At 44.6% G+C, this 23,222-nt stretch overlaps 1 protein-coding gene across 5 annotated transcripts in view; it reads left to right on the top strand.

Annotated features, from left to right (window-relative positions):
- The window catches only part of pdzd2 (PDZ domain containing 2), a 456,346-nt gene that overhangs the window by 221,340 nt on the left and 211,784 nt on the right, over window positions 1-23,222 (top strand). The gene's annotated exons all lie outside the window — the stretch shown is intronic.

The raw sequence follows: 23,222 nt of genomic DNA, 5'->3' as shown, positions 1-23,222 counted from the left end.
CTCAGTGTACCCAAACAGGCGCCAGAGTGTGGTGATAGGGGATTTTCACAGTAAATTCATTGCAGTGTTAATGTAAGTCTACTTGTGACACTAATGAATAAACTTTAAAATGTCACTGATATAATGTAGGGAATTCGCAGTGGCCAACTTCAGCACAGCAAGGTCACACAAATAATGGGTGTGAAGAAGTGAAGATGCAGCACCATGGAGAGGTAAATGTCATAGTTTTTGAGTTAGAAAATTCAAATTCAGATACAAATGGAGAGTGAGCCATCATTCTAGCACATTACAATAGTCTTACCATACCCAAGCGTGCCTGTGCCACTGGACTCCATGTTCAAAGGGTTGTGGATGGATTAGCAATCTCCTTGGTACAGGTTGTAAAGTTAAGTAAAGTTTATTAGTCACAAGTAAGGATTACGTTACCACTGCAATGAAGTTACTGTGAAATTCCCCTAGTTGCCACACTCCGGCACCTGTTCAGGCCAATGCACCTAACCAGCATGTCTTTTAGATTGTGGGAGGAAATCAGAGCACCCGGAGGAAACCCACACAGACACAGAATGTGCAAACTCCACACACACAGTGACCCAAGGCCAGGGGCCCTGGCATTGTAAGGCAACAGTGCTAACCACCGAGCCACTCTGCTGCCCTCAGCAATATTTGGAAGTTATGGCTAAGTGAATTAGAACCATCATGGAATGCTCTATCATTGAATACATTTAAGGTTGGGATAGACTGATTGGTCTCTCCAGGAATTAAGGAATGTGGGGATTGGCAGGAACATGGAATCAAATTCCAAGATCAGCCAGTGATTGCATTGAATGAAGGGGCAGGATTGATGGGCCATGTAGTCTACTCCAGCTCCTATTTCTGATGTGTGCTTAGCCTTGCATCATAGGTAGCGCAGCAACCAGCACAAAGTTCCCTTGCAGTCGATATTAAAATTTTACTTTTCACCCTTTGGAAGTTGTGGCAAACTTGCACATAATTTACTTCCAGGTGACTTCATTAAAGTGCTGGAGATTGCACAATGCATGTCTTTTGGCTCAGTTTTCTTCTGTGCAGCCACTGGTCTGAAACGAGCGCTTTCAGTCTGAAGACTTCATGTTGAACTTTTTAGAACCTGCGTCTGAAATTCCTGTTGCTCTGTCAGCTTTGCTTCACCGGTGCTTTAAGATTTGCTTCAGCACGTTGAAGACCTGGCCAGCAGTTGCTCTTGAGGCCCTGCTGATATTTAAGTGTCTTTCAGGCATGTGTGTGACAGGAAACGCACAACCAGAATGTATTGCCAGGAAGCTGATTGGCACATAACTGCGTGGCAATCCGGTTTGAATTATTCCTCAGTCAACTTAAACACTCAGCCAGACCACTTTTATTTATATATTTTTTGAAGTGAATACTATCCAGCCAGCTACTACTTTCATGGTGATAGGATTGAATGAAAACTGGCTAATGTCTGATTTGATTTAATTTAAGGGAAGCTGCCAATGTATATTTTTAAATAAAATGTGGGAGTGTTTCTTTAACCAAAAAGGCAGCTTTCAAAAGTTTTCTTTTGATGGGGGTGGTGGGAGTCAAGTGAAAAGAGTCCAAAGGGGTTTCCAGAACATGTCTTAAAAATGTTTACCCATAGTTAGTATTTAATGTGATTGACATGAGCTCCTGATGTTAATTTACTGATCCAGTCAGGTTTGACACAGGTTGCTCTGCTAGGCGTTGCTGGAACCACGCTACCCCGAAAGCAGCTTTGTCAGTACTGGATTCGTCAAGTCTGAAAAGCGGAAGCTTCAGTGGTTCAGGCTATCAAATACATAAAAGGATAATGTGGGTGGGAGGGGACACAGTAAGAAGTTGCACAATGCCAGGTTAAAGTCCAACAGGTTTATTTGGAATTAAAAGTTTTCGGAGCATGAAGGAGCAGCACTCCGAAAGTTTGTGATACCAAATAAACCTGTTGGAATTTAACCTGGTGTTGTGAGACTTCTTATTATGAATAGGATGGGAATAGAGGAATATGGTCCCTGAAAGGGTGGGGGATTTTAGTTCAGTCGGGCAGCGTGGTCGGTGCAGGCTTGGAGGGCTGAAGGACCTATTCCTGTGATGTAATTTTCTTTGTTCTTTGTGCTTTGAAAGAAATACTGGATGATCTAGCAAGATGTATAGAAAAGCTAAAATGAAAGTTTGTCAAACATAAGATAAACCTAAAAAGCAGGTGATTAAAGGGTTTAAAAGAAATGTTGAAACATACACAAAATAGGTGATGTTTAAAAGGAATGGGACAGACAAATGATTGAGGTATCACAACATTTTGAAAATGAATAAAATCGAGAATGAGGAGATATAAATACATGTTTAAAGGCAAAGAGATTTAGGACAGGCAGCAGAACAAACTTCTTTCCACACAGGATTGTGAGGCTATAGAATTCACCACTGAAGTCAGTGATTGAAGCAGATATATTTGAGAAAAGATTACCTCAGTGGTTAGGGCAGCATGGTGGCATAGTGGTTAGTGCTACTGCCTCACAGCGCCAACAACTTGGGTTCGATTCCTGGCTTGGGTCACTGTCTGTGTGGAGTCTGCACACTCTCCCTGTGTCTGCATGGGTTTCCTCTGGGTGCTCCGGTTTCCTCCCGCAGTCCAAAGATGTGCAGGTTAGGTGAAATGGCCTTGCTAAGTTCTCCCTCAGTGAGGCGACTAGGAGATTTTCACAGTAACTTCCTTGCAATGTGAATGTAAGCATGCTGGTGACTAATAAATAAAGTTTAGGCTTAACTTTTAAAGGAAATATTAATGAATGAATATTGGAACAGAGTGAGTAGATAGGATAGTGACTACTAATGATATAGAGAATAAATACCAACACAGGCTGGTTGAGCCAGTCAATCTATATCTGTGCTGTAATTTCCATGTAGCTCTATGTAATTTGATGATGGGTATTGAAGAATAGATTTTTATAAACATTTGTATCTGACATAGAATCTTGCCTGCCAGGAATGCATATCAGGCAGTCATGGCATGCAGTTCCCGTTTCCCCATCACTAACATTAATGAAAGGAAAGTTGTTGGGAGCACAGTGAATTCTCAACGGTTGCTCCAGGCAGGTAAGGCTTCACGTGGGGTGATGTCATTGATAAAACGTTCCCCAGAATTTCCAGAGTATTAATTGCTGCATAAATTGGTGGAGAGCATTACATAAAATTGAAATTTGTGTTGTAAGTAAAAATAGAACCAAGGACACTTTCAAACGTCCTGCCCCTTATTGACTATTTAAAATCTATGGAATAAATTTAAGTTGCTGGCAATAATGAAGAAACTGACAATGAATGTTGTTGGTGACCAGGCCACTTATTCCTTCATCAAGGAGGCATCTCCAGTCACTGCACATGCAAAATCTAGGGCCTGGTTTGATGCAATGTTGTTACCTTTCTCAGGATTGCACTGCAGCATATATTGCCTAAATTCAAGATTACCTTTCTGATAGTCTTTGTTTAGAATGCACTCCTTAGCAAATACTTTTTTCTACTCCATTTTTCATTCACTTTGTGGACAGTGAGGTACGATTTCAGAACATCGACCCCTTGTAGCCTCTTTTAAAATGACCTCTTTGGGTAAGGACATAGGTAGTGAGTGGCTACACATTGTCCACCACTTAATACCTGATTCTGATCCCTTCCTCATATGCACTTTCTTGAAAGAGTTAAGACCATAAGACATAGGAGCAGAATTAGGCCACTCGAGTCTGCTCTGCCATTCACTCACTCGTGGCTGATATTTTTCTCATCCCCATTCTCCTGCCTTTTCCCCATAATCCCTGATCTCCATATTAATCAAGAACCTATCTATTTCTGTCTTAAAGACCCTCAATGACCTGACCTTCACAGCTTCCTGCAGCAAAGAGTTCCACAGATTCACCACTCTCTGGCTGAAGAAATTCCTCCTCCTCTCTGTTTTAAAGGATCGTCCCTTCAGCCTGAGATTGTGCCCTCTGGTTCTAGTTTTTCCTACATCCTCTTCACGTCCACTCTATCCAAGCCTCGCATTATCCTGTAAGTTTCAACAAGATCCCCCCGTTATCCTTCTAAACTCTAATGAGTACAGACCCAGAGTCCTCAATCGTTCCTCATACGACAAGCTCTTCATTCCACGAGTCATTCTTGTGAACCACCTCTGGACCCTTTCCAAGGCTAGCACATCCTTCCTTACAAATGGGGCCCAAAGCTGCTCACAGTACTTCAAATGGGGTCTGACCAGAGCCTTATACAGTCTCAAAATCACATCCCTGCTGGCTAGTAATCGGTATCAGGAACTCAGACCACCGCCCCCACCTGAGAGTATGCTGGGAGTTGGTGTGTGGAGGGGGATCAGATGATGGGAGGCACATCTGTCGCCTTCCTGACTCGATCAATGAGGTCCCCATCAGGGAGGCTTCCAGCCTGGAGGTCAGTTGAGGCATTCAAGGGCCTCATCTCACCAGCCCTGGGGGCCATGCCAAACCTTCAGGCAAAACGGCAGACATACCTTCAGCCTGTCTTGTAACACCATTGGCTATGCAGTGACAGGGTTGATCCTGACCAAGTTCACCACCTGATCATTGATTTACTTCTCGATATTTATCTGCCTTGGCTCAGTACAAGAAGATGCTTACTATCCATAGAATTATAATCTAGCAGAGGACTAAGTGAGAAGAAAAGAAGGGGGGTGGGGGTACGAATGCTCATGAAAGAAAATTGGATTCATTCCCATGACCTGAACAAAATGCCTTCAACTGATAAAGGATCAGGCAGTTTCCAGAGTTCCAGCAGGTCAGATTTCTAAAGATGCAAGGTACAAAGAAACCACACTGTAGTTGGAAAAAAAGTATGACTGTAAATGTATGACTGTAAATGCGTATAGATGGCCAATACTGATAACCTGAAACTGTTAACAATGTGTATACAGTGCATCTGTTTAAAGTGGTTTCCTGAAATAAAGAGCGGTTAAAAGTAACTTGTGGTTCATGTGATAGATAGAGGGAAGGTGCTGAGTGAATCAATTTAACTTGACTGTGTGTTTGACAGAGATAAATTCTGCCGAAGGGATGGTGGAAATTATCGGTGTGCGAGTGCAAATAACACAAAGAATGCTCAGATACAAACAAATACTGCAAGGTTATTGCTGCTTCTCTGATTGACATGATTTTTGTGTTGACAAAGCATCAGAAAGAATCAACAGTCCCAGCTGATGATATAACTGGACCGGAAGAACTGGTCCACTTCAGATCACAGTAAAAAGTCTGACAACACCAGGTTTTAGTCCAACCTATTTATTTGATAATATACTCACAAGCTTTCGAGGGACACCCTCTTCGTCAGGTGAATGGAGACTTCTGGCCTCAGACAGAGCATATAAAGCACAGACAGTTTAGAGTCTGTGCTTTATATGCTCTGTCTGAGGCCAGAACTCTCCATTCACCTGACGAAGAGGGTGTCCCTCGAAAGCTTGTGAGTATATTATCAAATAAATAGGTTGGACTAAAACCTGGTGTTGTCAGACTTTTTACTGTGTTTACGCCAGTCCAACGCCGGCATACCCACATCATGACCACTTCAGATCAGCCATGATCTTATTGAGTGGTGGGGCAGGCTCGAAGGGCTAGATGGCCTACTCCTCCTATTTCTTGTGTTCTTAAGATCCCAGAGTGGGACCCTGGCTCAAAAGACCGTAACTTTGACTTTTTTTTAAATAAACGTGGAAAAACAGATCCACTAATCAGAATCATAAAATCCTATAGCGCAGAAGGAGGCCTTTCAGCCTATTGAGTCTTCACCAACAACCATCCCACCCAGGCCCTATCCCCATAACCCAACATATTTACCCTCCTAATCCCTCTAACCTATGCATCCCGGGACACTAAGGGGCAATGTAGCATGACCAATCAGTCTACCCTGCACAACTTTGGACCGTGGGAGGAAACCAGAGCACCCGGAGGAAACCCACACAGACATGGGGAGAACGTGTAAACTCTGCACAATCACCTCAGCCAGGAATCGAACCCAGGTCCCTGGAGCTGTGAGGCAATAGTGATCACCACTGTGCCACCATGCTGCCACAATTAACTTTAACAAGAAAAAAAAGTTTATTAAATCTGAAAATGGATAATAATACAATGCTCCATTAATTCTCCTTTAGCTTCACCAACACACAGATTTTAAGCTTAACATGGATGATATAGACCATTTGAAGCTACACTGGTCTCGTTGGCACATAAAGTTAGTATTTGCTGATTTCTCCTCAGAATTCCCCCGCCCGCCCCCCTAATTGATGATTGTCAATGAGACAAACTCCACTCCCAAAAAATGTTTTAAATTCTTCCTCTGTAGCAATGCATAGTAAGAAGTCTCACAACACCAGGTTAAAATCCAACAGGTTTATTTGGTAGCAAAAGCCACTAGCTTTCGGAGCGCTGCACCTTCATCAGGTAAGTTGGAGTTCTGCTCACAAACAGGGCATATAAAGACACAAACTCAATTACAAAATAATGTTTGGAATGCAAGTCTTTACAATCAAGTCCTAAAGGTACAGACAGTGTGAGTGGAGAGAGGGTTAAGCACAGGTTAAAGAGATGTGTATTGTCTCCAGACAGAACAGTTGGTGAGATTTTGCAAGCCCAGGCAAGTCGTGGGTGTTACAGATAGTGTGACATGAACCCAAGATCCCAGTTGAGGCCGTCTTCATGTGTGCGGAACTTGGTTATCAGTCTCTGCTCAGCGACTGTGTGCTGTCGTGTGTCATGAAGGCTGCCTTAGAGAACACTTACCTGAAGATCAGAGCCAAATGCCCGTGACCGCTGAAGTGTTCCCCAACAGGAAGGGAACAGCCTTGCCTGGTGATTGTCGAGCGGTGTTCATTCATCCGTTGTCGTAGCGTCTGCCCGGTCTCCCCAATGTACCATGCCTCGGGACATCCTTTCCTGCAGCATATCGGGTAGATAACGTTGGTTGAGTTGCAAGAGTATGTACTGTGTACCTGGTGGATGGTGTTCTCACGTGAGATGACAGCATCCGTCGATGACCCGGCACGTCTTGTAGAAGTTGCTGTGGCAGGTTGTGTGGTGTCATGGCCACTGTTCTCCTGAAGGCTGGGTAGTTTGCTGCGGACAATGGTCTGTTTGAGGTTGTGTGGTTGTTTGAGGGCAAGAAGTGGGGGTGTGGGGATGGCCTTGGCAAGATGTTCATCTTTATCAATGACATGCTGAAGGCTCCAGAGAAGATGTCGTAGCTTCTCCACTTAGCGATTTGCAATTCAAAATCTAGTTCCTGTTTTCCAGAAGACCCATTTAACCAGAGCTTCCGCACTTGCTAGGAAAATAAAGCCACAAGATTCTAACTTTACTTCATAGTTCAAAAAGATAAAACAATTTACAATATCTGTCTTATACTCTAACATACAGGGTTAATATGAGGTACATGTGAATTAACAGGGAAACTGTTCGAACACACCACACTGCATGATAAATAGCAGGTGGCACGGTAGCACAGTGGTTAGCACTGCTGCTTCACAGCTCCAAGGACCTGGGTTCAATTCCTGGCTTGGGTCACTGTCTGTGTGGAGTTTGCATGTTCTCCTCGTGTTTGTGTGGGTTTCCTCCATGTACTCTGGTTTCCTCCCACAGTCCAAAGATGTGCAGGTTAGGTTGATTGGCCATGCTAAAATATTGCCCCTTAGTGTCCTGGGACGCATAGATTAGCAGGATTAGCGGGTAAATGTGTAGGGATGTGGGGGTAGGGCCTGGGTGGGATTGTGGTTGGTGCAGACTTGATGGGCCGAATGGCCTCTTTCTGTACTGCAGGGTTTCTATTTCAAATGTGATAAAGACATCTCACAGTCTTCTTAGCAATTCACCCAGACATCAGTAAGCTCTGTGAGTCAACCAATTTTGTTGGATCTCTGTCTCCCTTAGATGCGACTCCAAACTTTCCTCTTGAAGGTCAAGCCTCTGAATTCACTCAAGGCTGCTCCAACTTGGACAGCATCAATGACTGCACACCTCTCAGTCTTTCAATCTCGTCTCCCAATTCTCTTTGGATTTCTGAATCTGCATTTGGGCCTCTACTTGCACAGTTTCAGCTGTTTTATAGCCGGCTAGCTTCCCTGAATTTCACCAAATTCCAACATCCCCAAGCTGTAAATGGGTCCTGGAGTCCTCGCCCTTTCTGTCACAGTGCCAGTGCCCTCCTGCCACCTTCTCAGATCCTCTGGACATCTTTCGATCCCTGACTGCATTGGACTGTCATATGCCTCCTGGGGCCTCTCCTAAGCCTCAACTACATAGGGCCAGCTAACTGCAACACTAATGCTGCTCGGAGCCTGACAGCAGCATCTTCTCCCCTGCTGCAGAATGCTCACATCCCCCAGCAAGCACACAAATTGAAACACTAGAGTTTTCTTGAGCTCCATCCATCTCCATGACCTTTCCAAGGCTCACTGAATACTTCTAAATTAATTATAGCTCTACCTTCCAAAAACAACATGTTAGGCTGCATTTCTTTGCAAGCACCTCGGCCAAAATTCTCCACTGTTTATGGCAATGGGATTATCTGGTTCTGCCGGCGGTGCACCTCCTGCTGCAGGTTTCTCTGTGGCCTGGGGCTGGCTTCAATGAGAATTCCCATTGACAGCTGCGGAACTGGAGGATCCTGTGAAAGGTGCACTGCCTCCCTCTGCCGAGGAAAAACGCTGAGGGGAAGCCAGAGAATCTCGTCCCTCATCTCCAATTCTCCAGTTAAGTGAGCCTACCTGCTGTTTTATGACCTCACCTTTCTAACTGATAACCCCATAAGTCAACATGACCAAACCTTTGAAGCGTACTGCAAAAACCTTCAAGCTGCTTTAGTTGCATTTATTCCATCTTCTGTGTTAAACATTAAGGTATGACAATAAACCATGAATTAGGTTTCATCACATCTGACACTGGAATTGATGTTCCTGGAAACTCTTATCTAAATTTCCGCTTGCTGTCTGTTCAGACTGGCTCCATACTTACAGCTGTATTGAATCAATCTGCAGGGAGCAAACAGAATCAATTCACTCTGATAAGAGTGATACTCGTCTCCCCAGTCCTTTGCTGCCAAATTCAAACAGACTGAGAGCAAATGATCCTGAACGAGACCCATATAAACAAACTGAATCCTTTATTGGTTTCCTGTAAGACGAACAATTTTGTTCTGTCTAAGGCATACCACATCTTGTGATGGAGGTGAGTCTGAATGCTAGAGACAATTGATTCAGTGTAAATTAACATCTGCAAAATGATTTGGACCTAAGAAATAGGATCTGCAAATGCACCAAAGAATATGATTAGAAGTTAAGCCTCTGGTTATGGTAATGAAATAAATGAGAGAAAAATAGTGAATATTAGGATGGGAATGAGGAACTCTCTCCCAACATGGGGTATCTTGAGATCTTTAATGTCATTTTGAGGGTCACCTTCTCTACTTCCTTTGAAACTACTGTTTTATGTAACTGGATTAAAGAATTTTTTAAAACTTGCACATTTCACAACATCCTAAAGTGTTCCACGGTCAAGGAAGCACTTTTTGGAATTTAGTAATTGTTGTAACATATTGGGCAATTTGTGCATAACCAAATCCCACAAACAGCAAATAAATGACTAATGTTACATTAACCCCCTCATTCAGTCATGAGGACATTCCCTGGCTTGAGTGATCTATTAAATATGAAAGCATGAAGCTTACTTAGTGTAGCTCTGTTCTATGAATCATGGACAAAATAAAAGCCATTTGCTTCCTGTAAATGCTTCATAGTTTCTCGACCATTTCCTAGTTCTTTCTGAGTCCTTTTATTGTTTTTTGTGTTTATTTTTGGCTATGTTTGTCTCTCCTTATATCCCTCACTCATTCTTTCTCATGATGGTTTCTGTGTTTCGTTGCTTGTGTGTGAAATGTTTTCTCTCTTCATTACAATCACTGTCCATGTTTTGAACAGGCTGTTATTTTCTTTATTTTTAGTGTAAAATGGAGAGCAGTATGTTGGTTTGCTCGATTTAATGTGATAATAATCATGGGCCTTTCTGAGTTACCAAACCTACTGCTGTAGAAATTTTATTTCAAGTCTTGTGTCTCATTTATATCACCACTGTGTTTGGTGGGAAGCAGCAAAACCTGGCATTTGCCTAGAGGCTATCCACCAACACAACATGGGTACTGGAGGCAGGGGAACCTGCTTCAGTGGGGCACCTTTGTAGGAGTCTCGCATTCGAAATATGGGAGGCCAGTGCTATCCTCGTGGCTCCTGGAAATGGTGCTCCAGGCCTCACAAAGAAGGAAAGATACTTAGATTTTGGTCACTTCCTGTGATTTGTTGGATTCATTATTGTCACGTGTATTAGTATACAGTGAAATGTATTGTTTCTTGCGTGCTATACAGACAAAGCATACCGTTCATAGAGAAGGGGAGGAGAGAGTGCAGAATGTAGTGTTACAGTCATAGCTAGGGTGTAGAGAAAGATCAACTGAATGCAAGGTAGGTCCATTCAAAAGTCTGATGGCAGCAGGGAAGGAGCTGTTCTTGAGTTGGTTGGTACGTGACCTCAGACGTTTGTATCTTTTTCACGACCCTCTTCAGCCTCAGCTTATTTTGTGGCGGTAACTTACCCATTCAGGACTGAGTGAAAAACGTGGTATCATTGGATCCCCATGCCCAAATGTAAAGAGGGACCAGGCTGGCTTTATGTTGCTATCCCAATCTCCTATTAAGAGGAGCTGGTTAAGACTGTGGATGACAGAATACTGGATTCCACTGATGTACATGATTAAAATTGCATTGCGCAATTCAACTTTTACGTAGATTGCTATTGGTCCATATTCATGTTTCATCCTGGCTGATGTGAGTGTGAGATGCTAAAGCTATTTTTCTTGGGTATGCTGCCCAGAATCTCACGGTATTGCAATGAAAGCTGCTGCAAGTGAAATGAGCCGGATCTACATTGTTGAAACTGTCAAGCGGGCTCTGAGACAATAACCAATTTTCCTGCAATTCCTAATATAGTACTGCTTTTAAAAACAGAACTTTGCTCAAGCAGGGATGGAAAGCTTGCTGAAGGATCTGTTCCTGGTCACCTTTCTCTCTAAATCATTCCACGTGTTGATTGCTTTAGGACTGTTCCCGAGTGGTTCAGACAGGGCCAGTTTAAGGGGGTATTTGGTGCCCTAAATGAATCAGTCTGATGCCTTTTGAAGATGAATACAGTAAAACAGTCCCACCAGCGCACCACAGCTTAAAACCATCAAACTTATGGGTAGCTGTTATTCGCAATCTGCCCTCAGTCTGTGCTCTGGTCTCAGCCTCCCGGGTCCTATCCCACTGCTCTGCTTCTGTATATATCGCTGTTCTTTCACAGTCACTGGATCACAATCCCGGAGTTCCCTCCCCAATGACATTGTGGGTCAACTCACAGCACGTACACTGCAGCGTTTCAAGAGGCGACTCATCAGCACCTTCTCAAGGGCAACTAGGGATGGGCAATAAATGCTGGCCAGCCAGTGATGCCCTTGTCCCATGAATTAATTTTAAAAAGTACCATGCTCTCTTGGCACCACTTTTGCTCTCCAGTCCCGGCACTTCTCAACCCCCATCACAAGATCATTGGCCAGATGACTGCAAGGAAGGAAAAGCAATTGAGTAGTCAGTGAACACATGAACGTGAAAGGATATGGTTGGAAAACTGAGCATGGGCAGGGGAGATTTGCAGAACTGGGACAGAACTGCTCACTGCTGCTGCCCGTTCTAAAGTGCGGGAACGGCGGAGGGATTGAAGTAAACTGTGTTGTGCCTCACCTTTTGGCATTTGGTTAAGTTGTTCACCCTCATAAGAACATAAGAACATAAGAAATAGGAGCAGGAGTAGGCCATCTAGCCCTTCGAGCCTGCCCCGCCATTCAATAAGATCATGGCTGATCTGTCGTGGCTCAGTTCCACATTCCCGCCCTCTCCCCATAACCCTTAATCCCCTCGCTTATCAAAAACCCATCAACCCGAATCTTAAAAATATTTAGTGAGGCAGCCTCCACCACTTCAACGGGCAGAGAATTCCAGAGATTCACCACCCTTTGAGTGAAGAAGTTCCTCCTCAACTCCGTTCTAAACCGCCCCCCCCTTTATCTTGAGGCTGTGCCCCCTAGTCCAACTGTCCTTTCTAAGCGGGAAGAGTCTCTCCACCTCTATCCTATCCATCCCATTCATCGTCTTATATGTCTCAATGAGATCTCCCCTCATTCTTCTAAACTCTAACAAGTACAAGCCTAGTTTATTCAGCCTATCCTCATAGCTCAACCCCTTCAACTCCGGCATCAGCCTAGTAAACCTCCTCTGCACTCCCTCCAAGGCCAAAATATCCCTGCGTAAGTGCAGCGACCAAAACTGCACACAGTACTCCAGCTGCGGCCTCACCAGTGCCCTATACAGCTGCAGCAAGACCTCCCTACTTTTATATTCAATCCCCCTCACTATGAAGGCCAGCATCCCATTTGCCTTCCTGACCACCTGCTGCACCTGCAGGCTGGGTTTTTGCGACTCATGCACAAGGACCCCGAGGTCCCTCTGCACCGTCGCCTGCTGCAGTTTTTCGCCACGTAAGTAATAGTCCTTCCTACCATTATTCCTACCAAAGTGGACCACCTCGCACTTGCCAACATTAAATTCCATTTGCCAGTTCCTGGCCCATTTGCCCAGCCTATCTAGATCCTTCTGCAGACTCTCCACACCCTCCGCGTAATTTGCCGTTCCACCAATCTTGGTGTCATCAGCAAATTTCGACACCATACACTCGGTTTCCTCCTCCAGATCATCTATATAAATGGTAAATAGCTGAGGCCCCAGCACCGACCCCTGGGGCACTCCACTAGTCACCAACCGCCAATCCGAATAGCACCCATTAACCCCCACTCTCTGCCTCCTATTTGACAACCAATCCTCTATCCACGCTAACACCCTACCCCCAATTCCATGCCCCCTAACCTTCTGCAATAACCTCTTGTGAGGTACCTTGTCAAACGCCTTCTGAAAATCAAGAAAGACCACATCCACCGGCTCTCCTCTATCCACCACCCTAGACACATCCTCATAGAACTCCAATAAATTTGTCAGACACGACTTCCCCTTAACGAAACCGTGCTGCGTCTGCTCTATCAAGCAATTCCCCTCAAGATGCCTCGCTATTTCCTCCTTGACGACAGATTCTAACATTTTACCTACAACAGACGTTAAACTAACCGGCCTATAATTCCCCGCCTTTTGCCTGCCATCCTTCTTAAACAACGGCGTAACATTAGCCTTTTTCCAATCTTCCGACACTTCCCCGGAATTCAGCGACGTTTGGAAAATAACCACCAAGGCATCCACTATCACCTCTGCCATTTCTTTCAGAACCCTTGGATGCATTCCATCCGGTCCTGGGGACTTGGCCACAATCAGTCCCTCCAGTCTTTCGAGCACCACCTCTCTAGTAACAATAATGTCATTGAGACCCTCCTGTCCTACCACCTTTCCATCGCTAACACCTGGCAAATTATTCACGTCCTCCTCTGTGAAGACCGAAACAAAAAAGTTATTCAAGGCCTCAGCCATATCCCCATCCCCTACCAGTAAGTCCCCCTTCTCATCCTCTAAGGGTCCAACGTTCACCCTAGCCAGCCTCTTCCTTTTTATATATTTATAAAAACTCTTGCTATCCTTTTTTATATTAAGCGCTAGCCCAGCTTCATAGTTTATCATACCCTTCTTTATCAACTTCTTTGTCAATCTTTGTTGACTCTTAAACCTCTCCCAATCCTCTTCTCGCCCACTACTCTTAGCTACTCCAAACGCCTCCGCTTTTAGTTTAACACTTTCCTTCACCTCCTTCGTTATCCACGGCTGCTTACGTCTCCTCCTACGATCCTTTTTAACCATCGGAATAAATTTCTGCTGAGCACCAAGAAAGATCTCCTTAAAGATCCTCCACTGCTCCTCAGCAGACCCTCCTTCCAACGCGCTCCCCCAGTCAACATTCGCCAATTCTTCTCTCATCCTTCCGTACTTCCCTCTGTTCAAACAAAGGACACGTGTCCGGGAACCCACTTTCTCCTCCTCCATCTGCACCAGAAACTCCACCATACAATGATCACTCTCCCCAAGAGGATCCTTCACCACAAGGCCCCTAATTCTACCCGCCTCATTACATAACACCAGATCCAAGATAGCTCGCTCCCTCGTCGGCTCATGATAAAGTCACATTGATATTATTTTAAAATTTCAGAAATCAGTTTCTTTCCATGGTGCCAGCTGCCCTTGGCCTGCTTTGCCCACTGTGTGCGTGAGACCCATGTTCAGTCTGTGGATTTTCACATCATTGGGGGTGGTGCTTCCTTTAGTGTTCCCTGGTTTGGTAGTGAGTATCAGCCAGGGTGCTTCGGGATATTATGGCAGGATCCTTATTTGAAGCATCGCTATATAAATCTCTGAGCCAGGACAATGAATCCATTTTGAAAATCTGCTGTATGGGAAGCCCACTCTCTGGTGGCAAAGCCAATAAGGAGGAAAATTTAGGCCTTTATGTTTAAATAGAAACAGTTTACTGTATCTGTGGATAATCCCTGAGAAAAGTGAACTAGTGACCAAGCCTAGTTCTTGGTTACTTTAAAATTCACTTGTGGGACGTGGGTGTCACTGGCTGGCCAGCATTTATTGCTCATCCCTTGTTGCCTTTGGAGGGCAGTTGAGAGTGAACTGCATTGCTGTGGTTCTGGAGTTAGATTAGTCCAGACGGGGTAAGGATGGCAGATTTCCTCCCCTAAAGGACATTAGTGAACTAGACAATTGACAATGGTTTCATAGTCATTAGTAGATTCTTAATTCCATAAAGCCCTTGTTGAAAAGCCCTTGTTACCCTCCAACTCGATTTTCAAGTTTGCTGACGACATCACCGTACTGAGTTGGATCTCAAACAATAATGAGATAGAGCACAGGAATCATAGAGTCATAGGGGTTTACAGCATGGAATTAAGTCCTTCAGCCCAACTTGTTAATGCTGCCCTTTTTTCCTTTTTGAAACTTCCAAACTAATCCCAATTGCCCACATTTGGCCCATATCCCTCTATACCCATCTTATCCATGTAAGTAAATGCTTTATAAAAGACAAATTTGTACCCACCTCTACTACTACCTCTGGCAGCTTGTTCCAGATACTCACCACCCTCTGTGTGAAAAAATTGCCGCTCCAGAACCTCTTGCATTTCTCCCCTCTCGCCTTAAATCCATGCCCTCTGGTTTTACAGCCCCTACCTTTAGGAAAAGATGTTGACTATCTAGCTGATTTATGCCCTCATTATCTTATAAACCTCTTAAGATAACCCTTCAGCCTTCTACGCTTCAGAGAAAAAAGTCCCAGTCTATCCAGCCTCTCCTTATAACTCAAACCACCAAGTTCTGGTAGCATCCTAGTAAACCTTTTCTGTACTCTTTCCAGTTTAATAACATCTTTTCTATAATAGGGTGACCCAAACTGTGCACAGTTTTCCAAGTGTGGCCTTACCAATGTCTTGTACAACTTCAACAAGATGTCGTGACTCTTATGTTCAGTGTTCTGACTGATGAAACCAAGCATGCCGAGTGCTTTCTGCACCACTCTGTCCACCTATGACTCCACTTTCAAGGGGCTATGAACATGTACCCCTAGATCCCTTTTGTTCTGTAACTTTCCCCAACACATAAGAACATAAGAACATAAGAAATAGGAGCAGGAGTAGGCCATCTAGCCCTTCGAGCCTGCCCCGCCATTCAATAAGATCATGGCTGATCTGTCGTGGCTCAGTTCCACTTTCCCGCCCTCTCCCCATAACCCTTAATCCCTTCTCTTATCAAAAACCCATCAACCCGCTTCTTAAAAATATTTAGCGAGGCAGCCTCCACCACTTCAACGGGCAGAGAATTCCAGAGATTCACCACCCTTTGAGTGAAGAAGTTCCTCCTCAACTCCGTTCTAAACCGCCTCCCCTTTATCTTGAGGCTGTGCCCCCTAGTCCTACTGTCTTTTTTGAGCGGGAAGAGTCTCTCCACCTCTATCCTATCCATCCCATTCATCATCTTATACGTCTCAATGAGATCTCCCCTCATTCTTCTAAACTCTAACGAGTACAAGCCTAGTTTATTCAGCCTCTCCTCATAGCTCAATCCCCTCAACTCCGGTATCAGCCTAGTAAACCTCCTCTGCACTCCCTCCAGGGCCAAAATATCCTTGCGCAGGTGCGGCGCCCAAAACTGCACACAGTACTCCAGCTGCGGCCTCACCAATGCCCTATACAGCTGCAGCAAGACCTCCCTACTTTTATATTCAATCCCCCTCGCTATGAAGGCCAGCATCCCATTCGCCTTCCTGACCACCTGCTGCACCTGCAAGCTGGGTTTTTGCGATTCATGCACAAGGACCCCGAGGTCCCTCTGCACCGTCGCCTGCTGCAGTTTTTCGCCACGTAAGTAATAGTCCTTCCTACCATTCTTCCTACCAAAGTGGACCACCTCACACTTGCCAACATTAAATTCCATTTGCCATTTCCTGGCCCATTCCCCCAGCCTATCTAGATCCTTCTGCAGACTCTCCACACCCTCCGCACAATTTGCCGTTCCCCCAATCTTGGTGTCATCAGCAAATTTCGACACCCTGCACTCGGTTCCCTCCTCCAGATCATCTATATAAATGGTAAATAGCTGAGGCCCCAGCACCGACCCCTGGGGCACCCCACTAGTCACCATCCGCCAATCCGAATAGCACCCATTGACCCCCACTCTCTGCCTCCTATTTGACAACCAATCCTCTATCCACGCTAACACCCTACCCCCAACTCCATGTCCCCTGACCTTCTGCAATAACCTCTTGTGAGGTACCTTGTCAAACGCCTTCTGAAAATCCAGAAAGACCACATCCACCGGCTCTCCTCTATCCACTGCCCTAGACACATCCTCATAGAACTCCAGTAAATTTGTCAGACACGACTTCCCTTTAATGAAACCGTGTTGCGTCCGCCCTATCAAGCAATTCCCTTCAAGATGCCTCGCAATTTCCTGCTTAATGATGGATTCTAACATTTTACCTACCACAGACGTTAAACTAACCGGCCTATAATTCCCCGCCTTTTGCCTGGCACCCTTCTTAAACAACGGCGTAACATTAGCCGTTTTCCAATCTTCCGGCACTTCCCCGGAATCCAGCGACGTCTGGAAAATAACCACCAAGGCATCCACTATCACCTCCGCCATTTCTTTCAGAACCCTCGGATGCATTCCATCCGGTCCTGGGGACTTGTCCACAATCAGCCCCTCCAGTCTATCGAGCACCACCTCTCTAGTAACAGTAATGTCATTAAGACCCTCCATTCCTACCACCTTTCCATCGCTAACACCCGGCAAATTATTCACGTCCTCCTCCGTGAAGACAGAAACAAAAAAGTTATTCAAGACCTTCGCCATATCCCCATCCCCTACCACTAGCTCCCCTTTCTCATCCTCTAAAGGACCAACGTTCACCCTAGCCAGCCTCTTCCTTTTTATATATTTATAAAAACTCTTGCTATCCTTTTTTATATTAAGTGCTAGCCCAGCCTCATAGCTTCTCCTACCCTCCTTTATCAACTTCTTTGTCAATCTTTGTTGACATTTAAACCTTTCCCAATCCTCTTCTCGCCCACTGCTCTTAGCTACTCTAAATTCCTCCGCTTTTAATTTAACACTTTCCTTCACCTCCTTCGTTATCCACGGCTTATTACCTCTCTTCCTACTGTCCTTTTTAACCATCGGAATAAATTTCTGCTGAGCACCAAGAAAGATCTCCTTAAAGATCCTCCACTGCTCCTCAGCAGACCTACCTTCCAACACATTCCCCCAGTCCACATTCGCCAATTCTTCTCTCATCCTACCATACTCCCCTCTATTCAAACAAAGGACGCGTGTCCGGGAACCCACTTTCTCCTCCTCCATCTGCACCAGAAACTCCACCATACAATGATCACTCTCTCCAAGAGGATCCTTCACCGCAAGGTCCCTAATTCTACCCGCCTCATTACATAGCACCAGATCCAAGATAGCTCGCTCCCTCGTCGGCTCCAACACACACTGTTCAAGGAAATTATCCCGGCAGCATTCCAAGAACTCCTCCTCGAGCCCACCTCGTCCAACATGGGTCGACCAATCAATATGCAGATTGAAATCTCCCATAACTACTGCCGTCCCATTCCTGCACGCCGCACTTATTTGCGTGTTAACAGCCCGCCCCACCTCCAGATCATTATTCGGGGGCCTATAGACGACACCCACCAGCGTCTTCCTCCCTTTGCTGTTCCTAATCTCCACCCACAACGATTCCACGTTCTGCTCTTTGGCTCCGATATCATCCCTTGCTACCACCTTGATACTATCCTACCATTAACTGAGTAAGTCCTGCCCCTGGTTCAACCTACTAAAATGCATCACCTCGCTTTTGTCTAAATTAAACTCTATCTGCCATTCGTCAGCCCATTGGCCCAATTGATCAAGATCCTGTTGCAATCGGAGATAACTTTCTTCACTGCCCACTATGCCACCAATCTTGGTGTAATCTGCAAACTTATTAACCATGCCTCCGATATTCTCATCCAAATCATTCATATAAATGACAAATAACTGTGGACTCAGCATTGATCCCTGAGGCACACTGCTGGTCACAGGCCTCCAGTTTGAAAAACAACCCTCTACAACCACCCTCAGAAGCCAATTTTGTACCCATTTAGATATCTCACCCTGGATCCCATGAGATTTAACCTTATGCAACAACTTACCATGCGGTACCTTGTCAAAGGCCTTGCTGATGTCCACGTAGACAACATCAACTGCACTGTCCTCATCTACCTTCTTGGTTATCCCTACAAAAAACAAGGAATGAGATAGAGAATCCGGTGAACTGGTGTGGCAAGAATAATCGCTCCCTCAATGTCAACCAAATGACAGAGATTGTCATCGAGTTCAGGAAGCGTAGTGGAGAATATGCCCCTGTCTACATCACTGGGGACAAAGTAGAAAGGGTTGGAAGCTTCAAATTTTTAGGTGTCCAGATCACCAGCAACCTGTCCTGGTACCCCCCCCCCATGCTGACACTATAGTTAAGAAAGCCCATCAATGCCTCTACTTTCTCAGAAGGCTAAGGAAATTTGGCATGTCAGCTACGACTCTCACCAACCTGTACAGTTGCACCATAGAAAGCATTCTTTCTGGTTGTACCTCAGTTTGGCATGGCTCCTGCTCTGCCTAAGACCTCAAGGAACTACAAAAGGTTGTGAATATAGCCCAATCCATCATGCAAACCAACCTCCCATCCATTGACTCTGCCTACACTTCCCGCTGACCAAACAAAGCAGCCAGCATAATTAAGGACCCCAGTCACCCCAGACACACTCTCTCCCTCCTTCTTCCGTCAGGAAAAGGATATAAAAGTCTGAGGCCACATACCAACCAACACAAGAACAGCACCTTCTCTGCATTCAGACTTTTGAATGGACCTATCTTGCATTAAGTTGATCTTTCTCTATCTTTAGCTATGACTGTGACATTACATTTTGCACTGTCATTTCCGTCTCTATGAACGCTATGCTTTGCCTGTATAGCATGCAAGAAACAATACTCTTCACTGTATACTAATACATGTGACAATAATAAATCAAATCAAATCAAAAAGTGGGTGTGTGTTAATGGCACAAAGAGACTTGGTTATAACATCCCTGCCGTTAAATTACCTGTGAATAGACACTGTCAAGAAATTGGAGGAGCTGTTGATGCTTGTCCAACAGTACCTGAAAACATAAGAAATAGGAGCAGGGGTGAATCACTACCTTCAGGGGTAAATTAGAGACAATTAGAGTACAGAAGGAAAGAAAGTCAAAGTAAAACATGTCAGCTTTCACGAGTGAGGACTGCAAAAGCCGATTTGTGCAGTATGATTTTAATCCTAGCCCGCGTGTGGTCCTCCACCTGATCCTCATGCCATCACTTTCCCACATTGTTCTGAATTCCAGCTTGCTGTCTGCCTCCGTCGGGCCCAATGAAAACTATGCTTACATTCAATATCGGCAAGTGTGGGTTTTCTTGCCACATCAAACCACAAGGTACAAATCTGAAAGCCGACCTATCCTACCCATGTTATTTTTAGCTTTAAAATTTTTCTTTAGTAGAGTTTGTTTTCTGCTAGATTAGTGTAGCTATTTACTGAGAGGTGGATTGCATCGCCAGATGTTCTGACTGGTATTTATTCTGCGCTGGAGACAGTGTAAAACAACATCTTATCACTGCGACAAAAGCACTGAGGTTTTGAGAAGCACAGTGGTTCGCACTGCTGCCTCAGCACCAGGGACCTGGTTTCAGTTCCCGGTTTGGGTCACTGTCTGTGTGGAGTTTGGACATTCTCCCTGTATCTGCATGGGTTTTCTCCGGGTGCGCCGGTTTCCTCCCACAGTCTGAAAGACATGCTGGTTGGGTGCATCGATACAAGCAGGTGCTAGAGTGTGGCGACTAGGGGAATTTCACAGTAACTTCATTGCAGTGTTAATGTAAGCCTTACTAATAAATAAACTTCTAAAAAACTTTAAAAATCTGACATTGGGAAATGTGTCTATTGGCAACAATGCAGTTAAAGCTTTTCTACGAACCTTTTTTATCTGAGACTTCTACAGTGGTTGTTCTCACCTGCCTGCTGTTTTACAGTTAATTGCAGAGTCTTCAGGCATCTTACCATGATAATCTGGAATTCTCTTGCTAAACTCTTTCACTTCCCCATATCTTCCACCTTCTCCAAAATCCTTTGGAAAAATACTTCTCTGGCAATCAGTTGCCTTGAATGGAAAAGGGAGTAGACATGTGAAGGTTTTTACCAGACTTTACTTTGGGAAGAGGCCCATTGCTTTACCTTCCCATATCCCTTACATGCTGGCACAATCAGTGGCTTTGTTTTCTGAGCCACCTCCCCAGTCCAGGTCAAATTCTCCAATCCTCTCATTCTTTTGTAAACCCTCCTCTGGTGGTCATAGTATCAGCTGCTTAAGTAGCAAGCTCTCCCATTGCCATTCTACTTTCTTCCCCCCCCCCCCCAACCTCCCACAAACCCACCTTTTTGTTTTTGGTAACCCAACTTAATCTCACCTTTTGATTCAGTGTCTTGTTTTATGGACCCGTGATTTCTCTTGATGTTTTGCTGTTGTACACAGAATGTTGCTGCTTAGTGAGATCCATGTTGTCTCTGCTGCCTGCTGATTTAGGAAAGCTATATCCTGCTCCTATTTCTTATGTTCTTATGCTTTTGGAACTCTGGATCTACCCAAGATCTGAGCAGACCAGTTTTAGTTCTCCTCCCTCCCCACCCCTTTTCCAAGATGGTGGTTATGTGGAAGAAGGGTGTGCGGAGTTAAAGTATGGTACAGATGTTCTGATATCTGTCCAACAATGTGATGCTGGATATTTATGCCTGAATAAAGAAGAAAGTGCAAAACTGAAAACCTGACAAAAAATTCCAATGGGAGTCTTGACGATGGGGGCTGAGGTGGATACTACATTTACTAAGCATGCTAAGGGGAGGACGAGGCAACTGTAGCTGATGACAGGAGTCAGGGACAACATAAAAGCAAAAGAGAAAGCAGTCAATGAAGTGAAGAATAGTGGGAAGCCGGGGATAGGGAAACCTTTGAAGACCAACAGAGGACAATTTTTAAAAAGAAATAAGGGGAGGAGAAGCTGAAATATGAGGATAATCTAGCCAGTAATATAGAAGAACATTGCAATAGTTTTTTTTAGATATATAAAGATAAGAGAGAGGCAAGAATGGACATTGCATGGTGCTGGAGAAGTAGTAATCATGAACAAAAAAAATGGTGGAGGAAGTGAATAGATACTTTGAATAGATACCAATAACATACCAAAAATTCAAGAGAGTCAGGGGGGCAGAGGTGAGTATGGTGATCATTACTAAGGAGAAGGTGCTAGGGAAGCAGAAAGATTTGAAGGTGAATGAATTACTTGGAGCAGATAGACTACACCTCAGAGTTCTGAAGGAAACAACTGAAGAGATAGTGGAGGCATTAGTGGTGATCTTTCGAGAATCACTGGTGTCACGGAATGTCCCGGAGGACTGGAAAATCATTAATGTAACACCACTGTTTAAGAAGGGAGAGAGGTAAAAGAGGGGAAATTAGAGGCTTGTTAGCCTGACCTCAGTCGCTGATAAAATTTTAGAGAGTATTATTAAGGGTAAGATTTCAGAATACTTGGAAGTGCATGGTAAAATAGGGCGAAGTCATCATGATTTTATCAACGGCGGGCTATTCTGGACAAGTCTGTTGGAATTCTTTGAAGAGGAAATAAACATGTTAGACAAATTAGAGCCAGTTAACTACTTGGATTTCCAGAAGGCTTTTGGCAAAGTGCTGCACAGGCGGCTACTGAGTAAGATAAGAGCCTATAGTGTTAGCGGCAAGGCACTAACATAGATAGAGAACTGGCTGACTGGCAGAAGGCAGAGAGTGGGGATGCAAGAGTCCTTTTCAGGATGGCAGTTAGTGACTAGTGGAATTCTGCAGGGATCAGTGTTGGGACCCCAACTTTTCACTTTATACATCAATGATCTAGATGAAGAAACTGAGGGCATTGTGATTAAGTTTGCAGATGATACAAAGATAGCTGGAGGGACAGGTGGCGAAAGGCTGCTGAAGAATTTCGACAGGTTAGGGGAATGGGCAAAGAAGTGGCAAATAAAAGACAACATGGGAAAGTGCACTTTGGTAGGAAGAATAGAGGTGTAGATTATTTTCTAAATGGGGAGCAAATTCAGAAATTGGAAGGATTTGGAAGTCCTAGTTCAAGATTCTGTCAAGGTTAACTTGCAAGTTGAGTTGGTGGTTAGGAAGGCGAATGCAATGTAAGCATTCATTTCAAGAGGACTAGAATACAAAAGCAAGGATATACTACTGAGGCTGTCTAAGGCTCTGGTTGGACCACATTTGGAGTATTGTGAGCAATTTTGGGCTCCATTTCTAAGGAAGGATATGCTGACCCCCGAGAGGGTCCAGAGGAAGTTCACAAGAATGATCCCAGGAATGAAAGGCTTGACATATGAGGAGCATACAGACCCAGCACTCTGGGTCTGTACTCGATGGAGTTTAGAAGAATGAGGTGG

The sequence above is a fragment of the Carcharhinus amblyrhynchos genome, chromosome 1 (genome assembly GCF_965287045.1).
Source record: "Carcharhinus amblyrhynchos chromosome 1, sCarAmb.v2.hapA, whole genome shotgun sequence".
NCBI lineage: Eukaryota > Metazoa > Chordata > Chondrichthyes > Carcharhiniformes > Carcharhinidae > Carcharhinus > Carcharhinus amblyrhynchos.
The sequence above is the reverse complement of the archived record's forward strand: the minus strand, read 5'-3'. Positions and strand labels throughout refer to the sequence as shown.